Consider the following 22888-nt stretch of genomic DNA (forward strand, 5'->3'; position numbering starts at 1 on the left):
CACAAAAACACAAAATGCTCTTTCCATCGCTATTCGTCAAACTCTCGTCCTTAATGAATCACCTAATGTGACCATTACTGTAGCCTCGATCTTCAAAATACATCTAAACCCTAAACCTCCCACTAACCGATGGGGAATACCATGGTGTGCAAACAGCTCTTACTCATTAAAAAAAAAAAGGAATGGTAAAATAAAAGTTGCCAAAGTTACTCATTCTACCCACACATAATGAAAGTAACACAGTGAGTCAGTCGTCTGTGTGCTCGTTCTGTGTAATATGATCCAAAATGGAGACTTGGACCATTGGCTTTTAGAAGCTGCTAGAACATTGGTGGGAAAGATTTATTTTTACATACCAGTGTTGTCTAAAGATACATGATCATATTATACACTGCTCGCCAAAAATAGTTGACTTGCAACTTCAGCAACAGAGGTAAAGGTAAGACAAACATTCAGTATTAAAAACATGTCCCAGTTTATGTTGATTACTTATAAACCATCAGTGAATCTGAATCTTAGGGTAAACGAACGATTTCAGATTGCAGATATGCTATCATTTGTAGATTTCTGTCCCAACTACAAACAAGACCTGTTCAAAAGGGGATATATGGATATATATTGATATAGGGAACAAAAAAGGGGAATGACAGTGCTCTAAAAATGATGCAGCTTTTTATCATGACTATAGCTAGCGGGGACTTTCAGCATCACTGCTGAAGTCAGATCATATGAGGATCTGAAGGGACGAACCAGTGCAGTTATTATGGATAAAAAATTCTCACATTTTTATACAAATAATATCTGCTGTAAGCTACAATGGCAGCTATACATGAAAAAACAAATATCTGTGAGTGACTGATGATTTTTATTGTAGATTTTAGCTACATAAAAACTATCGAATGAGCTCCTGTTGAACTGGAACCGATCTGTTGTATCCCAAATTACAAAATCTATCTCAACTTAGCACAAAGAGTGAGGAAATTAATGTCTGGACAATTATGTCTTTGTTGTCAAAATACTTCTTTAGACTAGGCCATGTAACCCTTCAGAGCAATGTCTAAAAACAGAAAAAGACACAAATGCTAAGAGAGCCAGCATGCAGCTAGCATGTACTTTCTAGCTAGGTGGGATGTGTGTTTTTTTTCTTTCTCTGCTGAAAGAGAACAAACAGCTCAGAGCTAAAAAACTGTTAAAAAAAAAAAAAGAAAAGAAAAGAAAAGAAAAGAAAGAAAATAAATAAATCCAGGGCTGTGAAATTTGAAATTGTGACTTCTCTGTATAAACTGGTTCATTTTAATCTGTGTGAACTGAACTTTTTTGCTAGCTCCCATGAAGTGTAAGATTGCACAAGACACACTTGTACACGCACACCTGCTGCACACACAACAAGGTTTTGCAACCCCAATTACCAGACTGGTAAATATAACCATCCCACAGCCTGTGCTGAATAGGCTGGAGCCAGATGCTTCCATTTTGGCTCGAAGTAAGGACAGGACAAAAGGATGGCAGACGGCGCCAAGCAAAATAAGAGCCAGAAAGGGGGAGAGGGTGGGGTGGGGTATGTGGGATGGGAGCGGGAGTCCATGTTGAAACAGTTGAGCAGATGATGCAGCCTCGGTGACAGACCACACAATCACTACAATGGACTTGACGGATTTAGAGCACACAGATAAAGGTTGGGTGACAGTGGAGTAGCACAGGACAGAGCTGACTAGAATATAATAGAAGTTGCCCGGCTAGGTTAAAAATACATTTACAATAAAACGCATAATGTCATATTATGCAGAGAGACGTCATTTTGTATCAGAGAAAGTATTTATGCAATATGTTACTTATAAGCTTGGACTTTTGTGTTTTTCCACATTCATCTTGTGTGTGTGCAAGAGAGGCCAGTGCTGCGGGGCTCTGTCATTGGGCCTTAGCTCTGGCACACATGCAAACAGATCCAACCGTATGCACTAGAGGTCTTTGAGCTATGGATTTTTTCTCTTTATTACCAACACTTACAAAATAGATAAATTCATCTACGGCACCTTGAGGTGACGGCCGTTGTGAATTGGGGATATATAAATAAGACTGAGTTGAACTGAAATGAAGTCAGCAAGCATGAGTGAAAGCCAAAACCATAAAAGGCAAATTATATCCACTGCTAGACTTAGACTGTAAAGCTGCCATTTCCAGTGTACTGCACTTTAGAAGGGTATCCTCACAAGGTTTGTTTAAAAAAAAATGCACATATTGTAGATTTGAACAGATAGTACAGTACATCAGACAATGATTGCTTAATCCATAAAGTGAACATTTGGGAAAGTCACTGTGATATCTATAACCAGCATTTCCAGGCAGGCCGGCAGCGAGCTCTGCCCTGTAAGCGTTCTTGGAAGTAATGCAGGGCTGTCGGTCAACTCAAGCATTCAGGTTGCTTATAGTCAAGATTTAATCCAAACACCCATCCTTCCTTATTCCTTTACATGGACATGTCACACGCAAACAGAACCTGATAGGCCTGCACATGCATACACATCTGAGGATGAGCACGCACATGCTCAAGGCGCACTCCTCCCGACAGCTCTTATTAAAGTGTGTGCTATATCTGAGATGGCAGCGGTGAAGTCACAGCCCAGGGCTCATTTATTTAAGAGGGAGAATAATGAATTCTTTGTGGCATCTCATCTTCCCATCACTATTAATCTGGCTTTCTGCAGGTATAGGCACAGGGATCCATACTACGTGGGTCTCTAAACCGGTTCCCTTACACAGCCAGATCCCACAACAGATTTGGAGCCTCTCACCCTGAGGAGTGTAATTGTGCATGGGTTTTACATTCACTCCAAAGCTCCCCAAGCTGTTAAAAATGTCACACATGTTGTTTGTGACACACTGTCTCAGCAGAGCACACAGCTATGTATTTTTTTTTAAATACACAGCAGTCCTTCATCACTACTCCAATTTCACTTTTGCTTGAATCCTATTTGTACTGCATGCAATGAGTGAACCTGCAGCTTACTCTCATGCTGGAATTGTTGATAGACCCTTTTACCCCATGCGCAACACACACACACACACACACACACACACACACACACACACACACACACACACACACTCAGTAAACCAATTTGTGGCACAGGCAGACGAAGTCATTTACCCTCTATTGAAAGTGGCTAAAAAGAAAGGCAGGGATTAACCGCAGGCCAATTACAGAGTTGGCTAAACCCTGTCTAACTGGAACAAATACATGGGCAAGGCTGAGGCTTTCTGAACATGAATTAAGTTGACTATCTTCAGGGGAACTTGAATGCAAAAAGAAGGAAAAAAAGATGGGATAAAGAGTAAATGAGGAGGCTGTACTGGAGAAAGGAATGAGGGGTAGTAGGAGGTCCGAGATGTAAGGCAGGATAGATCGATAATGTTTTTTTAAGAATGGCACAAAGACACGTTTTTAAACTGGTTGTCAATAGCTGTTTGAAGTCCAAATTAAAATAAAGGTTTTTATTTGTTTTCATGCACTATGCAAATATTGTATATCTGTATATCGCGTGCATATTTTTGTGTTGCTGGTGCTTTGACCAGCATGCATGCTGCTGTCTCTCTTCTTCATAGTGAGAAACCTTCTTTGCACAGATCCAATAACATAACATTTTAAACTGTATTTGCATGCAACAAAAATGCCACCAATTCATCTTTGAATCTTTGCTGTCACACTGTAGTCTACCACACAGCTGACTTTAAAGCCATGACATTTTACCAAATGTTCTCATTGCTTTGTTTTTATCATGTCAGGTGAACATACAATAAGCTGGTGAATTAAGCAGACCAATAAAGATCAACTAGTGACAAGACAAAGGGCAGATCTCAGTTGTGTGCCAGAAAATACACTGGTGAATCCTTTTTTAGCCTTTTACTGGATTTTTTGGATAGATACAGTGAATACTGAAAGGAAAGCAGGAGGAGAAAGAGAGAGAGGAAGACATGTGGAAAAGGGCCACGGGTCAGACTCAAACCCGGGCCAGGCGCACTCAGCCATACGGGATGTGGTTGCCAGCTAAACCTACTGAGCTAAACCAGCGCCCTAGTGACAAACCCTGTGTAAATATGTTGACCAGGTTACTAAGAGGTCAGCATCTCTAACTTAGAGGTCAGTATCATTCACTTTAAACCTACGCTAGACTCGAGGTCTAAATCAAAACAGTAAGCTAAGCTGTAGGATGATGACATTGTAAAGTAGCATGGGAATAGCTCGAAGTATTGCAAGCTCCTAGCTTACAGTTCGAGCAGCTGACTAGCCATACAGCTAGTATCAATAATGCTATGTAGCAAATTCAGTTGTTATCTGGGTTATACCAGCATTGTCTATGATCATATAAGTGTAGTACAAATAACTTTATGAGCGTGTGCAACATTGTAATTAGAAGGATAAACAGAGTTTAACAGTATTAAATTACAAGCAAATACTACACATTGTTGCACACAATAAAAATACTAATTTCACTTTGAGATCTTTAGAAAAATAATTATTTAATTTAATGTGTAACTGGTGTGGTGGTTCTATCCAGCTGCTAACAAAACTGCTGCCTTTTCTTAGCTTGTAAACTGCAGTTTGTTTACATTCTCAATCTCTGTGGCAGGGAGCTAGAGATGTAATACCACTACTACATTTTGTATGAAATGGAAAGTATGAGTATTTGCACTATTTTATTAAATAGAAACATCAGACAGTCTAATGAGCTGGCTAACACAGTGTACTAACATACTGTGATAGTTAAACCCAGATGGGAAAACTAAGACCCTTGAAATAAGGCAGGAGATGGAACAGACTAAAAGTGATAGGAGAGAAAAACATTTGGAGCCAAAAAGCCAAAAAGAGAGCGAATGAAATGTGGTTAGACATTGTGTTGGTGTAAGTAACTTCAGGCAGATTGTATCCATCTTGACTTTGATAAGGAGTGAATTGTTACATGACACCCTGACCTCAGCTGACACTCACCCATGCAGAGTGACACCAACAGGGGAAGAAAGACTGAGGATGAGGCCATGCTGGAGGACCCTCTGGGTCAGAATGTGTTACACAGCAGAGTGATATAAAGGTCAACAACAATCACTTGGCAGGAAATGCTTACATGGGCTGTGCGGGGCTTCTGTCTGTCTCTGTATGTCTTTGACGTGCACCATATTTCACCGCTCAGACACTGTTCAAATCAAGCCCCATTCAAACACAGGTAACATCTCTGCTTTGACAGTCTGGCCGAGTCATAGTGGAAAGCTGCAGGATGGAAAGCTGGAGAGAAATAGATAAAACCAAGAATCCATTTGGAAGGCTCTCTTTGTGCACATGTTGAATCACATAAGTGAGAAGGGGCAGCAGAAGGCAGCCAAATTCTCACTGGAGAATACATCCAGGAGCTGCTGCTTTATCAGATGCTGCTGAATACAGCCATGGTGACATTACACGATTCCCATCACTTTCAAAGTCTACTCTCTTGACATTTGTCTCCCTCTCATTTCGTTGCAAAATGGCTGCTGGGAAAAAATGTCCGAGTCCAAAGACAAAGTGATTGTCAATGATTATGGAACCCATGCTGATGTACCAAAAAGCTCTTACATGACGGCTAACAGCACCAAAGCAACATAGTATGCATGCTTTCAGACACATGCAGTAAGATTAAAGTTTAATTAAAGCTTGTTTTAACTTTTTTGATCAGGGAATTAGTGCTTTCTCCCCTTTACTACCCAACAGCTAGTAGAAAATGAGTGCTACATCTTTAAGAAAGTGAAGAGACTGGCATATGCCCTTAAATCCTGGTAGAATGGAAACAGCTGTAGCATTTCTTGTTGAAAGTATATGGAAATGTATCTTGAGGATACCATAATGAAGTATTTTGACTGAGCAGCTGGTGCTGTTTAAGGAAGTGTTAGCAGAGCACAGTTGATCTTAAAATGGGAAAAGATCCTTCAACCTTCACTATACCTCACAGTTCAACTCTCCTGACATTTTTATTTTTCCATGCATTCATCCATCCATTAGCTTCTGCCGATCCCTATCAGGGTCATAGGGGGCTGGAGCTTATCCCAGCTGTCATAGGGCGAGAGGCAGGGTACGTCCTGGACAGGTCGCCAGTCTATCACTGGACTAACACATGGACAGTCACTCGCATTTACACCTATGGGCAGTTTAGAATCATCAGTTAACCTAACCCCACTATTTACATGTCTTTAGACCGTGGGAGGAAGCCAGCGCACCAGGAAAGAACCCACGCAAGCACGGAGAGAACATGCAAACTCCACACAGAAAGGCTCAGAGTCCAACTCAACACTTTCTTAACTGCAGTGCCACTGTGCTGCAGGGCTTCAAACCCACAGTGAGACATTTTTGAGATACTTTTGCACAGAATTAAAGCAAAAAGAAGGAAAACAAACACCGAGAAGGCCAGATAGCCAACTAGATGGGTAGATAAATATGTAAAAAGCACAGTTACAGGTGCTCTCGCTATCTGTCTTACTCACTGATGAGTTATAAGCATGAGTGCACTGCCTGAGTGGGGTGACAGTATCTGTGTGACCACACCCTCCCCTCTGTGCCTGCCATGATATGCCGCCTTGGATAACTGGCAGATTAGGACGACCTTAACTCTCTTTAGCTCTCCAGACAGACATTAGAATTTCTAATATGGCTCCAGACCGAGCAGGGGATCTCATTTTATAAATGCTCAACTAAATGATCCACTACCCGTCATGGCTATGGCTCCATCTTTACCATTTCTTTTTCATTTTCATCATTCTAGGGGATAATTAAGAGTCTGGGGCTTGGCAGGCCTTGGTGGTGGAAGGGTGAGTGGGTGTCGGGGTGCTCTCCTCCTCTCAGTTTCACAAGCAGCCCTTTTAATCGCCATTCAGGCCAAGACTGTGCCCTTTCCTGTCATGTCTTTGAGATGCTGTATACATCTTCTATATTGTAAAATTTTCCCTTGTAGATGGAAGAAGGATATCAAACACCGAGTTGGGCATTGTGCCAATATCTGATCTGGCATTTAGAACAAATGATCAGCCACAACAGTAAAGCAATTTAATAATGTAGAGCCTGACTTTGCTTTGCTGTTGCTCTAGGTCAGTTTCTTTGTTTTATAGTACTGACTCACCCACTAGTGGCTGTTTTGAATTCAAAAAAATCCCCTTTTGCTCTTTGGCAAAAAAACATTTAAAGCTTCATTCATAAAATTTATTTAGTGAACTGAAGCTTTTCGATGTACTTCTAAAGCTGAATCTGTTCATCAAATATTAATAACTGAGGCAAATTTGTGTCCTCAATACCGGCGCAAGCACCTGTAACCTCTTTGATGACTATGTGAAGACACTATCGTTTTTATTTTGTTATTCATTAACAAAGCCTACAAGAGTTTGCGTATTTCTCCCAGTTCGTATGAGCCTTTGGAGACTAATTAGAATGTAGGTTAATCTTTAAAGTACTGACTGAGGTGTCTGATAATCACTCAAATGTCTGCTTACAGTTCTTTAGGCTTTGATTATGTTTTCCTGTGATCTGATGCTATTAAGTCATACGTTACCTCAACAAATTATTATTCAAACTCTTTGTTTAGTAAACAATAGAGAAAGGTTGAAAGAACTATACATTTTCACTTATTTTATTTCGTTTTCTTAACTAAGCTGACACCCTTCATCATTTACTTTACAGCAGAATATCTCTCTACAGGAATGGATACAGTTAACTGCCACACTATTCATTTAAAACAAGACGCAGGGCGGCAATCTTAGTCAAGCCCTGTCTCATACTGTATCTGCTCTCGGTGTTACAGGACCTTCCAGATTTATACATTAAACCCTGGTCGTGCTGCTCCAGCTGTCTGGTTGACTCTCTCAATCATCAGGCCAGATGTGCAACTAATTGTCATGGCAAGCACAGCATCTCAACATCCCGCCGTGACAGCCTCCAGCATGGAGAGATTTATGAAGCGCGGGTCTTGTGTGCATGTTTGTGTGCGTACCTGATGTTTTGTATGTGAAAACTTTCCTTCCTGCTTCTCCTCTAAACCTTCCAGCCCCTGGGATGCCCCTGTCAACAGTGATCTAAGTCTAGCATGTGGCAATGTTAGCATTGAGCTGTTTCCATTTTAGATGGGTGTGTGGGAGGCCTGATGGTATTGAGTTTTTAGCAGATCCATAAAAGTAAGAGTGTAGCTAGATACCTCACGTACAGCTGCAAACCTGGCAGGGGGGCAGCAGAGCAAAGACACGCCACCGACGGCCACCTGACCCAGAGAAGGCTCACTGATCGTGGTGTTTTAGATCGGGGGGTCTCAGAAATGATCTTGGGTGTTCTCCTTTATTTTGTGTTACTGCCATCACAGTCAGTGCTTGATGGTTCTGGTGGAATCGATGTGTGTGTCTGCCGGGGCATATGTGTGTAAAGGAGAGAGAGACAGAGCCTGGATGGCCAGGAAGTGGCTGTTGTTTACACTAATGAGAATACATCTGCTGCCTTTGGAAACAGATCACTATATACCATTACATCTGTTGATTGGCTAGCCAACTGTGTTTGATCAAGTAGATGCAAAGAAAGGCATTATGGATGCTCAATACATCTGCCTTATGACTGCCACTGTAAACAGCTTTTGGACTCTGCTGTAAGCGACTGCTGTTAATCCATCAGGGAAATGGTCTCCCCGGCCTTGACTATTGGCTTTTTCTAATTATTGAGACTGCCAGCTTTGATAACTGTGCCCTATTTGTCAGGTATGTATGGATTGCCCCCCTGTTGACTGAGCAAAGATTGCATGGCTGTGTAAACCAGTAAGCAGGTGGAAGTAAGCAACACGGGGAAAATGCTTCATTTGTCAACACAGATGACTGTGGTTTGCCTCTGCGTCCATTTATCATGCATCAGCAGCAGTAATGTGGCTCATTCAGATCCAGTTTACTTTATTTAAAATGTTAAACCATATGCAAGACCCAGAGATGAATTAACAGTAGCAGGCTATGCAGGTTGACATCCAACCTGGTCACTATAGAAAGGGCTTAGGCAGTGCAAAGTGGCAGGGAGAAGCTAATTTTCATCTGTGTATTAATCAAACAGGCATGTGGCTTCAGCTAATTGCTCTGGGAAGACGTCCAACTAGGAAGCTTCTTTTTTTTCCTCAAGTTGGCCCAGAGATAAACAGCTTGACAGCTACTGCCCCAGTCTTAGCTGAACGGGAAGGATCCATGTAAACAAGAGGCACTGGCACAGTCAAATTTTGTTCACTTTTTGTCATGTAATCAACTTTTTGCAGAGTTCCAATGAGCCTAGGCCAACCCAGAGTATTTTCCTTAACTTTATAGACGTCAGATATGTCAGATTCATTGCTAGTGTGTACACACTTGTTCATCTGCCCCTAAACGACTTCCCTCATAGCCTAAGGTAAAAAAAAAAAAAAGCAAATAATGTACAAAAACATTGTGTACTAACATCATTATAGTCACACTTGTGACTCTTCCTTCCCTCGCTTGCGCCGACTCTTTCTCAGCCTTTTCCTCTATCAGCTACAGATATAAGGGTACTTATTCAGCATATCATTCTAAAACCTGGCTTGGTGTAAGTACAAGCACTGAGTCAGCAATGAGGGAGTGGAGGAGAAAAAAAAAAGAGACATAATAAAAGAATTAAGTGGCTAAGCTAGAAATTCAGGGAACAAATATGAATAACCTCAACCCCATGACTGCAGCATTCAATTCTGGTTGCTGAATGAAAGTTTTAATAGGAAGATGCACACAAATTGATTAATGTCTGTGTTTGGAGACTTCAGGCTTGGCTGATGAAATATAAGCTCATGGTTTACTTGCAGGAGATTACTTTTGCTGTTCTGCTTTGTCTTTGCTTATTTCCAGTGAAAGCAGCTTTAAATTTATCCTCATCAGTTTCTACACGAAGGACAAAAAAATGCAAAAATGACACATCGAGGCGTTGTGTTGATTCGGTGAGTGAAGCCTGCTAATTCTTTTATCTGATTGACTGAAATGCAAACGGACGAGGAGAAGAAACAACAATACCCCAAATTCCCAACAGCAGCAGATGATAAATGAATGATGAGCTTCCTTCACCTTCTAAACTGTGCCACAACAATATGATGGCACCAATCCTTCAATCACTTAATAGCGGGTTCCTCCCTGGTGGCTTTACTTCCCATAAATATAAAGAAGGAACATGTGAGATAGTGCAGCACGGTAAGAATAAAAGAGCCTAAGAATTGTCTTGATTCTTGACATCTGTGAATATTCACAGTCTGGCACAGTTTTTTGTTTTGTTTTGTGTGTGTGTGCGTTTTTTTTCTTCACTTCTCATAAATATGTCACAAAAGAAATGATCTCTCCCCTCTTCAGGTCCCGATTCACACAGCTCTTGTGAATGTGAGCTTAAGGAAACAAAAGCCTTTCGCTGGTTTATTTGTCGAAGCCCTTTGCAGCTTTAGCTGACCCCCTCCCATGAGAAAGGCCTGAGATTGAAAGGCAGCTCAAATAAAGTAAGAGTGAGAGTTACAATTTTTTTCAGCAATTATAATCTTCCAGTTCTGATCAAATTCAGAGCCAATTTCCACACAAAAGATATACACTACATAGAAAATGGGAGAACAGAATGGGTTATACAACAGTACATGTGCTTTGTATATTAAACCATGCATGTTGTTTAGATTATTTAAAAGCCAGACTATCATTATGTACTCATGACGCATCTCATATATCTGCAGCTCGAAATAGTACACTGCAGGTTCTCATTTCCTTTTACTTTCCCCCTCTTTCTGTCCACATCTGTCTCCACCTTGACCACTGCCTCCCTTTCAAATCCAACCAAAAACGGCCTTTACAGCAGCTTTACCAAAGCGATACAGCAGCTGCCTCGACTGAATCCTATTTGCACCTTATCGGCCAGCGTATGAAAGATTCAGAGGTGAACAACCATAGGATGGTTTCCGTGCAGGTCTGCACAGCCTTCGGGGGAACCATCATTCTTCGGTTATCGCTGGTCCGACAACAGGATTTCATCGCTTGAAGAAAGAGAAAAGAAGAAGGGACAGTGGAGTTCTCTCGCTGTGCAGCGAAGCTAAGACTTCACTCACCCATATCACTGAGGATGGATTACTGGCGAGTTACTCCTCGACCCATATAGAGGAGAAATTGAAAGGCGAGAAGAGTGCGATGGGCTAAATGTAAAGAACAGGACATTGTCATCTTTTCCCTCCAGGGAATTACATCATGTCGACTACAAAGCAACCGTGAAAAAAATCTGATGTGGAAAGTGAGACCTGAGAATGAGGAATGAGGAAACAAACACACAGGTTAACCAAACTCCTGAATACGAGACAGAACAGACAGAAACAGTAAAATGACAACGTTTGACTAACTGCTATCTGTTTTAAATATCCCTCATAGATTAAGGTTCATGTTATTAGTTCAACTTTGAGGTTTAATCACTGTTTAACTGCTCAGTGTACGAGCAGTAAAATATTATGAGGTGGCTAGTCTCATCTCAATAGATAGAAATGATGGCTCAACCATAACATTATGGCCTTGATTCTAATAAAATAAGATTTACTTTATTTATTCCAGATAAATTATAATGATTATTTATTTCTGAAGTGAAACATTATACAAGATTCTGCAGTGCCCTGTTCAATCTCTCTCTATCCATTTCATGTCTTCTCTTTAATCATCCCTTGTCAGGCGACAAAAATGAATTGGCAACAGACCAACTGCTCAGTTAACAGTGCATGTAGCAGCATTTGTTAGATGTATACGTACTTTAAGAGCCGTGATGTAAAGGTGCAGCAAATTCAGTAAACTGGAGAAACCACATCATGTTCTAGGCCCAAACAAGGGTCTCTTTTTCTTCCCTGGAGGGATGTTGGGTGGACTGTAACTCACTGCAGAACACTGACTGTGGGATTTATTAAGAACTCTTTCACTCCTCAAATGAAATTACAGTTTTAAAAATGTGTTCTTATCTTTTCTCTACACCGGTCTCTTTTTAAGAGCCTCACTCTCACTTTTGACCAAATTTATGCTGACGGCTCTACACATTCATTCTTAATAGGCGTTCATTTTTGGAACAACAAAAGCCCTGAATAATGAAGTGTTTTCTTCTAGTCTGTCAACAGCAGACCAGGAAAAGTTAAGAGTGGCGACTGAGTAAAAGATGCATTCATCATGTCTGCCTTGAGTACATCACCAAGGGCTTGGAAACAGACATTTGAGCTCTGCACGGATGAGCAGATGCAAACATCTTTTTTGACTCTCGGCCTCTGAGACATTCTCTGGTAGTACATCTTTCTCACTCTGCGCTCGTTGCTTCCCCCGCCCCCAAAGTCCTTAAGTCCATTTCTACCTATCGTGCTTTCTCCCCGTTGCTTTCAGTTTCTCCTTTGTGCTCTACTTTGTTCATGGTAGAAACATCCTCCCCAAGGTGGCCAGCGAATGCACTGAGATAAATGCAAGAAAAGATTCAGTAACAGTGTTTGGGCCTCAAGCTGACCAGCATTTTAAGATGGGGATGGAAAGAGTTCAAAGCAGACTGTCAAAGTCAACACTGTAAAGTCAGTTTATGCTCATTTTCCTCACAGCAAAAAATTTTTGGCCAATGAGACATGGATGATTTGTTTTTTTCTGCAGGAAAGTGGGTCAAGAGTAATGTAACATGCTCGTTTGGTGGTCGATTAAGATATTAAAAGGGGAATGTGGAATGATAGCAGTCTTACAATCAATAGAAGATGTAAAGTTTACTAAAACAGTACAGAAGGTTAATAGACAAACTTTCCCTGAAAGGGAGATATACTGATGAATTAAAGAGGGAAGAATAGGTAGGGGTTACCCAAAGGACAAAAAGCATCAGATCAACCAGCTTTCAGTAATACTCTCTAAACAATTATAGTAGAACTAGATACTGAGGGAAGGTGCTAATTATAAAATATTGAGAGTTTGGATACAAACAATGTAGGAAAGTATTGTTGCTTTAAAGATATCACATCCACACTCCAACTAATTCATCTGTCAGCATTATGAGTTAATCATAGAAGTGAAAAGTTTTAATGAGACTATTCAGAATAGTAAAGACACCTGTGCGTTCAAACAGAAAATGAGTGTATTAGTCACAGAGAATTATTAATAGCTGCCACGGCAACAGCAGCTATGTTAGGTGTAGATAAATCAGAATACAAACAAAAGCATGTCTTTTTGTTGTGAAAAACCTCACCCTGTATTATGCTGGATGAATTCAGAGTTGTTTTAAATAGAACAGGCTGTCCTGTCTGGCCCGTTGGTTATTGCAGTGAGTAAGGGGAGGCCTGGCTAAAGTGCATTCGGAGAGAGTGGAGTGCTGGATGTGCAGTGTTGACATTTGGAGAGGACTTCACAGTGGTCCTTGGGGCGCCATACTAAAGCAAAGTAGATCAGATAAATGTACTCTTTTCCCTTCTCCATCTTTGTGCATGCTCTTACTTTTCTCTCTGCCCTCCCCTCCACTTTCCTTCTTTCTCCTCATCCCATGGTGCTACTCTGTCTTTGTTTTGCAAAGTTCTGGGACAGTCTAGCTCAGCTCTATATAACTGTTTTTCCTCAGGTTTCAGTCTGATTCCTGTAGTTGTGTTGTAAAACGTCACATTTCAGGCTTATTGAGTTAAATTCTAATCTCCAAGATTAAAGACCCACACGTCAGACATTAAATCTTAAATAAAATAACACGAGGAATAGAGACAAGAGTAGCGGCGCAATGCATCACAATAGCGATAACTCAATTTGGGCAGGAAAATTACAAAAGTAAATCATATACATCATACTGGATTGAAGATGGGCATTTATCATGCTGTGCAATTATACAGTACTCATCTGGACTAAAATGATCATCTCATTGTGTATACCCTACAAGTATGCAGAGAGAGAGAGATAAAGTGAGAGCGAGAGAGAGCAGGTAAGTGGAAGAAAGAAGTTGGCAGACAGACAAGACAGAATAGAAAGAATTTAGTTTTGCCTTCCCAGGTGATCATTAAAGATCGGACTAACCATACAGAGAGGTCTGCTCTTGGACCCTAATAGCTTATTGATTAGAAAAAAACCCTACTTTGATCTCACAGGATACATAGCTAATGTGAGCTACAGGTACAGTGACCTACAGGCAGTTGAAATTGAAGGCACCTTGTTAACACAATTGTTATGTTTAAATAGCCTCAAAAGATTAACTATGGAGTATTTTAGGTGATACAGACAAAGAAAAGCAAAATTAACCAGTCATACAGGGCCAATGCATACGTCCTCTTAGTGACTTTCAATTTGTAAATGCACAATTGAGTGACGACCGATAAAATCTACTGGTTTTGTGCAACCAGTAAATTCTAATCAAGCTAATCGTGACTGATGCAGACAATCCTGGGTGCCTTCAATCCCAAGCTTCTGTTGACACATCAAAGTGGCTTTTAACAAGACACTAAACTCTAAAATGCCTCCAATTTGTAAGTCACTTTAGAGGAAAGCATCTGCCAATTTACTCGGTTGTAATATATTGCTCTCTTTTTGTGGCCTCACTTAGGCTAAAGTGGCGATGTTTCAGTTGTTTCATTTTCATTTGCAAGAAACTTCCACATTTAACAGCAGATGCTGAAAACAATGTAAATTCAAATACAGCAGGAGCTCCTCTCTGCGTGAGTTCGTCATCATATTATAACTGTAATCAGACATTGAAATGTTTCAGTCTTAGTGGGGCTTTCTCACACTGTTGATACAGATGTTAATTCTGTCAGCTGTCTTTTACATATTACTAATTCTCACAAACTCTGTATTCAGTTCAAAATTTATTATAAACTTATATAAACTTTATTTTTAAATAAAAGTTACAGTTAGGGATGGATCTGGTGACCCTGAATCATGCCTTAATTGTGTTGCTATAGGCTTAGGCTGCTTCTCTTTCACTAATCACGTTTATATGCCACATTAACTTTTGTAGTTAACGTTTTGTCCTCTTTCTTGTTAAAGGTCTGTATATGCTCCTCTTTTGTGTAATTTCTTTTCCCTCACTCCCAACTGTCTACAGCTGATGCTTGGTTCTGGTCAGGGGTCTTTTCCTTTTGAAAGGGGGGTTCTTCGTCCCCACACTTGCCAAGTGGTTCCTCATACAGGATTGTCTGATTAAATTTAAATTACATTTACATCTGACAATTTTCAAAGACTTCAGAGCACATTTAAAAATCAAGACAAGCAACCAAGCAAAAGTGTTGCTTTGAAGTATGGAAAAATGTGCTCCTAATCAGGCCTCGTTGGCAGCGATTAAAGTCATGTTTCCTGCCCTCTACCTGCATTACCAGCAAAATGCATGGATTTCAGTTATAAATCGTTAGACTTCAAAGGATTCTATCAATTCGAGGGATGGACGTGGGCTTTTTAGGAAGGTACTAATCCACTTACCTATTTAAGGCTAGTCACCTATTATGGAATCTCTTAGGTAGAATCTGCAGATGACCCCCCACCCCTCCGCGAGCTCATGCCATGTTTCTCCTCCACTTGCAAGGACAATCAATTAGTGATGCGAAAGGAAGGATTAATCGATATGCTGTCAGGCTCCTGCCGGCTGAGGAGAGAGACCCTGCCAAACCCACCAGGGCCCGATCTCATTACTGATGGCGGCCCACGCGCCCCTATGCGAGGCAGCTGCATTCATCAAAGCAATGCCTCCCTTTCTTCCTCAACCGTTCTCCACGCTTCGTCCCTCCATCCCTCTGTCCCTCCCTGCATGTTTGGCTTTTTTCCCCCCTGACAAGATGAAGGAGAGTAGGTTGCAGAAGTGACACCCATTTAAGAAAGGAAAGATGTGGGAGGGGTGGGAGTTATAAATAAGGAAATTACAAAAAAACACCGTGTTGAGCTGCCCTAGTAAATTGCAGCTGTGCATGTATTAAACTGTGTACTAGCACTAATCATACTTGTAAGTGAACATGAAGGTGTCCTTGCAAATGTGTCTGTGTAAAACCTGCTGGAACCTGAGAGCAGTGAGCGAATCTGTGAGCTACTGACAGCTAGTTAGGAAAAAAAAAAGGCATACTGTGTGTGTGGCTATGTGTGTGCATTCACATCCTTGTGTGTATTACTGGGGGCGGGGAGTAGTGGATAAAAGCCTGTGCCTCTCCCTGACAGTTTTATCCGCATCACCATCTGCCTTTATCTGACGCCAGCATCTCTCATCTCCCCATTGCACTCTGAAAGCTCTCCATCCACCCCGTTCTCCTCACCACTCATCTTATCCCAGGCTGCTGTCAGATCACGTTTTTCAACCTATAATTAAACAGTTGCTGGCTTAAACTCTTGACAGATAACCTGTGCCCATCAAAATGAAAGTGAAAAAAGTCCTGCTGGTGGTATTGCCCAAATTTCTCTCATTTGCCAGAAGTGAGAGGGAAAAAAAAGCAATCATAGGGAAGCTAATAAAGTCAGATGCCACACTTTACGTTTTGACCATGGGGATGCTTGCCTGCAGAAACATGAACACTGGGGTGTGCCATCGTGCTCCATTCCTTCCTCATCAGCATTTGTCACATGCTGGTAGAGGCGTAAGGGTGGGGTCAAGAGGAGAAAATATAGCCATGTCCCTCTTGCTTTCTCCCCTCATTCCCCCCTCTCTGCCCCTGCTCAAAGTAGACAGTTGTGGTGAAGGATGGCTCCCTAACAGGTAATCAGAGACAGCCCTTATTTAATGTTCTGAGCCGGCACTGGACGGCTAGTGATGGAGGTAGTTGGAGAGGCCCACTGTGCGGTGTGCACTGGCCCATAACTGCAGATGAGACACTTCCCACAGAGCAGTTACAGCAACAACTTGCCAGCTGTAAATGTAATGACAGCGATGTGAGAACAGCAATAAATACAAACAGACAACTCTAAAAAAAAAAAAAGAAGACTGTGCTAGTTTGAAAGGTGCACCTAAACTCCTACAACTTTACTCCGCCATCTGTCAAGCTATTTAGAAAGTTTATGAGTAGCTCGTGAAAAGAACGGCTCTGATATTTGCTCCTTTCTGCATTAATGACTCATCCCTCTGTGCATAACAAATAACCCCCAATTTGCTTCTCTGTTTTTTGTGCCTTTATTGCTTTGAGTAAAAACATAAAAGACTTCACAAGTCTTAAGCAAGGACTATTACTTCTGAACGTGCATACTAATTCCTGTTACTTTCTGATGAGTCACAAAGCTGAAGATAGTTAAAGTTTTGTGCCCCCTCTACACAAGCTGTTTCTGCCATATTACAGCCTGCAAAGCAAAACGCACAGCCTCTTAATCTTGCTTTACCCCTTTTGAGTGTGTGTGTGTAGGTGTGTGTGTGTTTACAGAGATTGGGAGGGCTGCCCGGTGTGCTATCACCTGAGCCAGGTAGCAGGGACAGTGGAGCATGAAGCTAGGAAACGAAAAGACAGTCTGGGCTAGCTAAAGAGAAAAGCAATACCTCTCGCCCACTTTTCAAAGTTCCAGTGTTTGTCTAGAGGAAAAAGTGGACAACCTCAGATTGAAACTATCAAATCAGAACAAAACAATAGAATGTTTTGCTTTTGTTTGCGCTGAGATATGACACACACCGGCACACAACTGCAGCTTTCACACTCTGGTAAGTCTGGCAAAGCTAAGACAGGAGGGGTGTGTATCCTTGCTGTACTGACTGAAAAACTGTATCACCGGCTTGAAAATCTGCTCTGGAAGTATTTACATTTTATTACAGCTGCTAAAATGTAAACCACTGGGAGATATTTTTCAGCTTCACTAAACCTGCCATGCAAAATAAAGGAAATTCAGTGTAATTGACCTAAAAAAGCAATTTCAAATGATTACCAGCACAAGACCATTTGGATATATATACAGTGATGGACATGTTATGCTTATTTCGAACTATTGATTGTCTAAAAAGTCTCAAAAAGAAGGCTTTTATAAACCTGTTTTTTTATGACTGGTTTTCCAAGGTCTTGCAAGGACATCTACCTTTTCCAGCATCTGCAGATGGGAGATTTAGCTATCAGCACACTTCTATATCTGTCAGCACCCTTCATTCCCCAAATCTAACACCCCAGGCCCTGATGGTGAAAATGTCATAAAGATTGGTAAAAATGATGTCCTGCACTCTTAAATGACTATTTTTTACTTCTGTAGCGCTGACATCCTGTGAAAGACATCATGGAGACATTGTGTGTCTCCATGGTAAATCGAAAAATCCTCACCTAACAGAATTTTTTGATAGAAAAAAGTGAAGTGAAACTTAAGACATGAAATTTGTGTCTGTTCTCCTTTATTTCATGTTTTAGGTAATGAAACCGAGAGAGATTTTTGATATTTTGAAAACTCAACTCCTGTTCGGTCTATATTGCTTCAAACCTGAATCCACCTAAGTAGATATAAAACATTTTCATTTGCTTCATTGTGGAGAATGTCTTCACCTCTTTGTTCAATACTCTAAATATAAGGCTTACTTACTAATTTCAGCTTGGGGAACTTTCTAAGGTGTCATTACCTCACCGAAGCAATTTGGACACCAATGATGGTGTTTAAAGAGCTCCATCTACTAAGGAGTCAAAGAAATGGACCAGGACTCACTGGTGGAACTACAATATGTATGTAACACATAAGAAAAGTGACCAAAGGAGCAGAGAGTACTTGGATAGACTGTGACAGTCACACTAATAGTCATTTTTTATAAAGAAATCAGTCAGATCTGTCACATTTCATCGGTGTCAACCGATGTGCTACTGTTTTATGTCTGTATTGGCCTCACACAGTGTTGTGCCACCATGTCTAATGTATAAAAAAGACAATATTGGCTAAAGGTGGTACAGGTAACATTGGTAACAATAATGGGGCGGTTTGCTCTGTGAGAGTAGCCGTGGCTCAGACCAGGTCATCGACTTATTGGAAACTTGGTGATTTAAAATTTAACTGGCTCCAGTGTGCATGGGAGGGCTGTCTGTTTTTCTGTGTTAGCACTACAACAGGTGTACTCTGCCTCTCCCTCTATGACAGCTGGGTTAGGCTTCACCCCCACCCCTCCCCAAACCCCGAACTGCATAAGCGGAAGAAACTCTAGCCCTTTTCCACTAATACCCACTTGGCTCAACTTGACTCGGTTTCAGTCGTTTTCCATTACAATCGAGTGCCACCTAATGTACTTGGGGTCGTTATAGCAATGCGGCCACAGTCCTTTTGTCCTGTGACGTCATGAACATTACAACAACGGAGGACATCAGGACAATTGTATACCTGCTGCTCGGTGTGTGGCTTTTTATCAGACAGGTTTCAAAAATGGTGGTTTTGATTTTGAAGAAGACACTCTCATGACTCATTAAGTGGTACCATTGACTAGCCAATCGTTGGATGCATTCTCGACTCAGATTGCTTGAAACCCCAGGAAACTAAATAATAAAATAAGTACCTGGTACCAGGTACTACCACCTAATGAAAAACCCTAAAACTCGAGTACAGAAGTAGGTACTAGTGGAAAAGGGCTAATAGTAATAATAATGTAATGATGTAGTAATTAGGAACTAGTTTCCTGCCGTTTACTTATAATGAGTTTCCTAAATATATTTGTATTTATGTAACACTTTTACTTTATTTATCTAACAAGCTTTTCCTTTTACAGTGCTGTTTCTATCCTTTTACTTATGTAAAGCCTCTTAAATGCGTCTTCACCACCAGATAGCATACATCAGCTATTTGACAGTTTTACATTTTAAACTGGCTTTATCAGAAAGGCCCTTTGAGAATGCTGTGGCTTCTCTCCTTGGGTCATCTGATGACCCTTTGAGCAAGGTCCATATGCTAAACAAGGCCTTAAAGTATAGCTGAAAGTTTCCAAAATAGCAAAGTAAGTAGACTTTGTTGTATTAATTCTGAAAAGTCAACCAAGGCTTGCTTTTCATTCCACCTCAAAAGCATTTCGTTTGGAATTAAAAGAAGACAAACAACAAGAAACAGGCAAGATGTGTAACTTTCTACATACAGCAGTGTGACATATCATGCCCACAGCAGTGATTGCGTATCACTAGAGCTATTGCTGATACAGCTGTCACATGCATCTGAGCACAGTGAGTGAAAGGCGACTGGAATTACTGCATATTCTTGAGAATGTTTCACCACTCATCCAAGAGGCTTAATTAGTTTTACTGACTCTTGGGGGGTTATGTGGTATTTAACTTCTCCGGGCGATTAAACAGAGAGGAACTCCTCACCAGTCAGTAGAACTGATGAAGCCTAATAGATGAACAGCACATTTTCTCCAAGACTACAAAGCAAATTCAGATTCAGATTGTCTTTTCTTTTGTTTACTACTGCTTAATATTCTCTGACCTAGGCGATAGCGAATCTTTATAGACATATGAGCAATACTGCACTGCAACAGCAATAAACCCAGTCATGTTTGGCGTGCTCAGCAGTGATTCACTCCTATGGCATTTTCCAGGTAATCTATTTCAAAGCTTTTTCATCTAGAACTTTCAAAATGTCAGCTAGAAAGTTTTCTGCACTTTCAGACACACCTACTGTAAATAATTAGGGAGGTGCAAGACACAAGGTCTTATGAGGATATGGCATGTCCTTTTTAAAACAACTGTGGTCAGCACATTCAACTTAAGCAACTTATCCCACACCCTCAACTTTACATCTCCTACCCTGAGGCTTGATGACAGTGAGTCAGAAAGATACAGTGAGTGATGTCCTGCCCTCTGTCACATAAATGGACAGAAATGGAAGAAGGCAGTGGCATGAAAGAGAAGGTGGCCTGGTAAGAGAGGCAAGGTATATAAAGAGACGGGTGGTCTGTGCAAGATAAGGAATAATGCTCTATCACACCGCTGTCAGTAGTTCTAGTTACTCGGCAAGAGACGGCATCAATCAGATTTGTGTCATATCCTGTAAAGACAGGAAATGGTTGAGATTGCATTCTGTGGGGCACTTCACAAAATGAGCTTGAAAACAACCATTAACAATAAAATTAATGAATACTTTTATGAGCAATGGTTTTAAGTTCTCATAATTAAGAAATTTAGAACATGTCGAAAACCAAACAGGACTGCGCACACCAGTTTTTAAATATGTCAGACCCTTCAAAATCCCACCAGAGGCTAGGGAACAAGCCACCCTGGAGTGAAAAGTGAAGAGCTGTGTTTCTTGAACCAAATGCTGAAGCTAACAAATAAGGCCCCAGGTATTAGACCTCAAGCCCACTATCGCTGTTTGACGTGACGCTATTTTGTAGTTTGACTAGGTCCAGGAAGCCCCCCACATCAGGTGGGGATGATATGGGGCCACGGCTCACAGGTTCTCAGGTCTAATTTACCTGTACTTCTCCCCTCAAAGAGACACAGGCATAATTAACAGGACCAAAACACCCACCACGGGCTGAGCAGAGTCATTTATGGGAGTGACTCGGGAGGAACGGCAGCAAATGAAATGTAATTGCAATGGGAGCAGAGGAGCCGGGCTGGTGTGTCGGAGGCACTGATGTGTGTGTGAGAGGGAGAGAAAGAGAGAATGAACGGGCCAGACATGAGGGAATGAGGGAGTAAATGAAAGACACAGAAGTTAGATAGAGAATATGCACTTGAGAAAAGAGCAAGCAAAAGAATGACTGATGAGGGGACGTGGTGGATGTGCTGAGACAAAAAAGTGGGAAGCTATTCCTTTAGGTTAGGTTAGAGTTAAAAAAAAAAATACCATGGTTCACCTAATGTTTGACAGAAAGGCAAATTCAAATTAAAGGATCAGTTCAACAAAATTACAAACTCTAGATCTTCACAGCTATACAGATAGTTTCATTTCCCCAGGTGCTGAGTTATGTTCTGAAATTTATTGCAATACCCAATAAAATGAAGGTGACGGCAAATGGAATTCTGTTGCAGTGCTCAAGTCTTTGGAAATTTAATTTAAAAATTCCACAGCAATGTCTCATCACAGCCCTCTTACACAAATAATCCTGGGACCACGTTTTCCGAAGGACCTTTTCTGTCTGTATAAAGTGCTTCCATAGAAAAAAGACTCAGTAGTCTATGAAATATGTAGTCTGTGGAATATGCTAAGGAAAAGTGTTTCTGGAAAGGGATGTTGTGAAATTGTAACTGTTGCAAGCACCACAAGAAAGCTGTAAACTATGAATATGTTTGCAGAAAGAAGGGCAGGAGCGTGGTGTATTTTGAATGGCAAAACACTCCAGAAGTAAAAGAGCAAATGCTTGTGTGTTTGTTGTTTTGAATATAGCCAGATATTGGCTCTTGTTGTTATACAGTCTTCTAATGATATTATTATCGGAGATCCGCGACTATATCCAAGCAGCCCTCTGTTAAAAAGCTTTTAAAAGCAGCAGAAACTTTACTGGTGATGTAGTAACCGGCCCTTTAATTGTCGGCGCGGCGGCAGTTAAACTCTGCCACATCCCCACTTCAACCTGAGCATTATTTGCTGGGTACACTGCATTTATGACTGTAATCTTTCATCATTACAGTCATTATCTTTATTTATCACTGATTTTAAGAGCATTTAAATTGGCCCGGACTAGCTTTGCCTACTAGCTTTGCCCCTCTACTTTTTCAACTACCCCTCTCTTTCTCTTTTCCAGCTGTCCCTCCCTCAGTTACTTTCAGTTTACGGAGCACTGGATGAGAACTGACCCGGGGTCAACTATGTTCCTGTCGCTTCCAGGCACAACAAATTGGGGTCACTGGGATGTTGGCATGGTTTGATCACACACACACACGAGTGCACGCAGATGGTTGAGCGTAGATAACAGTGATAGCGTATTTTAAGTGAGTGTGAAGAAACTGTAGGATACTGCAATATCACCATTACAGGTACCATAAAACACTGGAGCTGTGAATCTAACTACACACAGCTTTTA

At 41.1% G+C, this 22888-nt stretch overlaps 1 protein-coding gene across 1 annotated transcript in view; it reads right to left on the reverse strand.

Annotated features, from left to right (window-relative positions):
* Positions 1-22888, reverse strand: part of nrxn2b (neurexin 2b) — a 643742-nt gene that overhangs the window by 81561 nt on the left and 539293 nt on the right.

Source organism: Oreochromis niloticus, linkage group LG3 (assembly GCF_001858045.2).
Source record: "Oreochromis niloticus isolate F11D_XX linkage group LG3, O_niloticus_UMD_NMBU, whole genome shotgun sequence".
Taxonomy (NCBI): Eukaryota; Metazoa; Chordata; class Actinopteri; order Cichliformes; family Cichlidae; genus Oreochromis; species Oreochromis niloticus.